Source organism: Rhinolophus sinicus, linkage group LG07, assembly GCF_036562045.2.
Source record: "Rhinolophus sinicus isolate RSC01 linkage group LG07, ASM3656204v1, whole genome shotgun sequence".
Taxonomy (NCBI): domain Eukaryota; kingdom Metazoa; phylum Chordata; class Mammalia; order Chiroptera; family Rhinolophidae; genus Rhinolophus; species Rhinolophus sinicus.
In genome coordinates, this window is record NC_133757.1 from 24,055,864 (window position 1) to 24,061,136 (window position 5,273).

A 5,273-nucleotide genomic window follows, 5' to 3' on the forward strand; every position below is an offset into this window, starting at 1 on the left:
TCATTTGTAGGTCCAGCCAGCTGATATTTATTAATCAGGCTTCAAGTACATTGAGACTGCTCTGCAGAAGCTCAGAGTTCTTGCTGGAGGACACAAGGAAACTTTAAAACTAAGGTAACTGAAGGTGTGGCTTGGGAAGGTTGGTTAACTTGCTCAATAAAGGCAAGCTCTCTCTCTCTCTCTCTCTCTCTCTCTCTCTCTCTCTCTCTCTCTCTCTCCCCCTCCCCCCTCCATCTAGGGTCTAGGGAGGGGTAACAGGAGGACAGAAGATGACTTCCCCCCACCTCCCTACTTGAGGTAAGTATCCCTCAACCTCCTGCAACCCTTTCCACGTTTCAATGCGCTCCTTTTTTTGCTCACATTTCTCTGGTGGATTCTTTCTCCTGCTGCATAGCTGTATTCACTGGAATTAGCTGAGTAGGATAGTGGGCTCACTGCACCAGAGGGCACGGAGTCCAGGCCCCCACCCCTACTTCCTAGTTATGTGACTCTGGGCAAATCCCTCCCCTAAAATGGAATTACAGTATCCTCCTCCCCGGGCTGTTGTGAGGATAAAAATCTAGAACTAGCTGGTACCCTGTGGGGCAATGTGGAATTGGGAAGTATTATTCATGGTTGTCTAAGGCAGAGTGGAGACCTGGTGGTTCAGGCAGGCGCAGCTTTGAGGACACTAAGAACCCAGGAAGAAGGAAGTTTCTAAAATTAAAGCGAGGAGAAGAAACAGAGAGAACCCTGAAGATGCCATTGGGCCAGGCCTACAGTCGGTCGTGTGCAGGGCTGGCTTCCCCGGATGAGTCAGGACCCTGGGCGGATGTCAGACAAGTGATCTTTCTACTCTCGCCTCCTCCCAAGAGCCACCGCTCTGCCCGAGACTTAAGGTATCAGGAGGTGTATTAGTTTCCTGTTGCTGTAGTGAAAAAAATGACCACAAGTACAGTGGCTTCAAACAACCCCAATTCATTCGCTTACCGTTCTGGACATCAGAAATCTGAAATGGGTCTCACTGGACTAAACTCAGGGTGTCGGCAGGGCTGCCTTTCCGGAAGCTCTAGGGGAGACAGTGCTTCTTTGCCTTTTGCCGTTGTTAGAGGCTGTTTGTACTCCTTAGCCCCCTTCCTCCGTCTTCAAAGCCAGCAATGACTGGAGGAGTCTTTCTGACCTCTCATCACCCGGACTCTGCCCCTCCTTCTCCCTCTTTCAGTTATAAGGACACTTGTAATTGCACTGAGCGCACCTGGATAATCCCTCCAGCTCAAGGTCTGCTCTTCAGTGACCTTAATTTCATCTGCAGACTTCATTTCCCCTGCCATGTGACATGCCGCATTTGCAGGCTCCGGGGATTAGGATGAGGGCGTTTCTTGGGGTGACATTATTATACGTACCGCAGGGGAAAACCAGACTCGATCTAGTTCAACTCCCACATATTCCCCAGTAAGCCCAGGCCTCTCCGACCCTCCAGAACTAAGTTAAGGGCCCCTGCGGGTGGTCCCATGTGGTTACGTCCATCACTCTTCCTCCAGTGTTGTGCCTGTTCGCTCATCTGTGTCTTTGAGGATAGAAACTGCCCTTTTTACTCTTGATTGCCTGTCTCCTCACTACAATGTAAGCACCACCTGGGCAGGGGTCTTTGTTGGTTTTAGTATAGCTAAAAAATAATCATGTAAATAAAGCCTTCAGCCATTAGTAGTAATTTATATATACAGAGGGTGCCAAAAAAATGTTGGCACATTTTAATTTTAAATGTTACACATTTTAAGAAAGGAAAAAAACTATTAAAATAGTAATACTCAATATATACCGATAACAAAAGATGCATACAACTCACGTTTGACTTCTGCAATTACAAGAGATGCTCAAAGTGGTTACCATCAGCGTCCAGACACTTCTGATGACGGCGAACTACTGCTTGAGCAATGTTGACCAAAGTGTCCACTTGTATACACTTTTTTGGCACCCCTGGAATACATATGTATATATAAATTAATATATTAATAACGTATTAATCCATTAACATATCAATTAATATATATCTTAATTGAATGAAGGAATCGAACCCTCAACACCCAGCGTGGTCTGGAGCACAGAGAAGATGCTTAATGGCGCTGCTGTTCCTATTACTACTGCTAATCACATGATTGAGTCCTTACTATGTGCCAGGACTGTGCAAAAGGCCTTACATACATTATCTTATTTGATCCACACAACTCATGAGGAAGGAGCTGCTTTTTCTCCTTCCTATACAGAAGGAAGCTGAGGATTGGAGAAGTTAATTAATTTGCCCAAAGTCAGCTGGCCTAAAAGGGAGTTGAACTTGTATTTAACATCATATCCCTCTGCATCTGCTAGATGAAATAAGTCAGACAGAGAAAAACAAATACTGTACATTTTCATTTATATGTGGAATCCAAAACACTAAACTCATAGAAACAGAAGTAGAATGGTAGTTGCCCAGGGCTGAGGGGTGGGGGAAATGAGATGTTGGTCAAAGGGTACAAACTCCCAACTATAAGATGAGTAACTTCTGGGGATGCAATGTACAGCATGGTGACTATAGCTAATGATACTATATTATATTATTGAAAGTTGCTAGGAGAGTATGTCTTAAAGGTTCTAACACACACACACACACACACACACACACAACTATGTGAAGTGATGGAGGTGCTGACTAACCTTATTGTGGTAAACATTTTACAATATATACATGTATCAAATCATCACGTCGTATACCTTCAATGTACACAGTGTTATATATCAATTATATCTCAAAGAAGATGGAAACATTTTTTTAAATATCATATCCCTCTGACACTCAAGCTCCTTCTACTTCTAATGCTGTTGAGAGGCATTGTATGCCCTCCTGCTCGCAATTGCAAGGGAAGGAGTGCCAACCTCGGCCCTCTTTACAACCACCTGAAGTTGAAGCAGGCAGGGAGGGTGCATCTCTCTCCAGAGAATGGGAGTCATCTGTTTAGCATGAGCAAGGTCCCCAGAAGAACTCTAGGCACATTTGCCAGAGAAATAGAAAGACTTCTGCAGAGGAACAATTTGGGGTTATCTGGGGGCCACTAAGTCCAGCCTTCAGCAGTGACAGTAGATATTGTCCTAGGACTTAATGTATGACAGCATTAGTGATGCTTTCTCAGCCTTCTCCCTTGATCCCTGCCTTTACCACCTGGGGTGTCAGAATCTCATCAGAAAGTTAAGGGATTTTAGCTGTGGGTGGAAGGCGCAGCCATGTGGTACTGCCAAGTTGGTACTTATCTTGGGCCAATTCTCTGGACCAAGTGTGGGTCAGACTGGCCTGGCTATAGAGTGTCCACCAATGTATTCAAGAAGGAATAGCTGTCTTTACTGTCAGGTTACACAAACACAGGATTTCCCTGGGAATGTTTGCTAAAGGCAGAGCAGCAGGATGCAAAAGGAAAAGTGAATAAATGGGTTCGTTCGTTCATTCATTGAACAAATGTACACCTATGGCAGGCTGTGTGCTGGAGGCTGGGGATCGTCCTGGAGGGTGGGAACGATGTGTCAACAGAGTTGCACTGTCTCAGACCACCTACCACCTAGCACGGTGGCGAAGTGCACAGCAGGCAAAGCAGTAAGAGAGGGAGATACAAAAACTGATGGTAGCAGCAATTGCAAAAGGATGTGAGAAGACTCAGGATTTGGAGCTGGGTTAAGCTACCTGGGGAAACAGCAGGAGCCATAGCGGGAAGGCAGGTGACCAGGGCATGTGCAGAAGACAGTGGGCAGTATGGCCGGGCTGCACTGGAGCGAGCCGTTTGGATTTTACGTAGTGTATGAAGAGCCCCTGAAACTTTGTTGTTTGGCTTTAAGCAACATTATTGAGGTAAACTTACATAATCATAAAATTCGCCCATTTTAAGGGTACCAGTCAATGATTTCTAGTAAATTTACCAAGTTGTGCAATCCTCACCACCATCTAGTTTTACAACGTCCTCACCGCTCCGCCAGGATCTCTCGTGCCCATTTACAGTGAATCTCCATGTACCTCCAGCCCAGGCAACCACTTTCTGTCTCTGTGGGTTTCTTTTGCAGGAAATTTCATATTAATGAAATCACACAATCACACAATATGTGGTTTTTTGGACTTCTTTCACTGAGCATAGTGTTTTTGAAGTCCATTCATGTTGTAGTGTGCATTAGTATTTTCAACCTTTCTATAGCTGAACAGTGTTCAATTGTACAGATATATCACATTTTATTTATCCATCGGTTGAGGGGCATTTGGGTAGTTTCCACTTTGGGGCTATGATGAATGACGCTATCAACATTTTCGTGTAGAAGTCTGTTCTCTTGGGCAGGAACTCAGGAGTGGAATTGTTGGGCTGTAAGGTACATTTACTGTTAACTTTTGGGGAGCTGTACTTAATTATTTTTAATTCTTTTTTTAAAGCAGTTTTTTTGAGAGGTAATTTGTCTACCATAATATTCACCTGCTCTAAGTATACAATTCAATTATTTTTGGTATAGTCATTGTCAAGTGATGTTACATTGTATGGATATTGCCCTATTTTGTTTACCCGTTCACTGGTTAATGAACATTTGGATTGTTTCCACTTTTTGTCTAGTGTGAATAATACTGCTGTGAACATTCACGAATAAGTTTTTGTGTGGACATATGTTTTCAAGTGGCTGCACCATTTACATTCCTAGTGATAATATACTAGGGTTCCAGTTTCTCCCTATTCTTGCCAACACTTGTTGTGTCTTTTGAATTAGAGTCATTCTATGTGACGTGATAGCTCATTGTGGTTTTGAGTTGCATTTCCTTAATGACCAGTGATGTTGAACATCTTTAAATGTGCTTATTAGCCATGCATATATCTACTTTGATGAAATGTCTATTCAAATCTTTTGCCCATTTTAAAATGGTCTTTTTTTGTTTTATTATGGTGTTGTAAGAGTTCTTGATGTACTCTGGATACATTTTCAGATATATGATTTAAAATTGTTTTCTCCCAGTGTGTGGCTTATCTTCGCATTTTCTCAGTGGCATCTGTTGAAAGACTTTTCAGGACAAAAGACGGAGCTGTGCTTTACAAAGATAGTTTGGCAGCAGTATGTGGGATGGATGGGAAGAGACAGAGAGCTCTATTTTAATACACCTCTTTAAATTGTAATGTAGGGAACAAGCACAGGCCACGTTTCTCAAAATTCTCTGGGAATCAAAGGGTTATAAGCAGCTATTTATTGAAGCCTGTTTACAGTCCAGTTAATAGGTAAACCAGAATCAGTGAAACTACTCA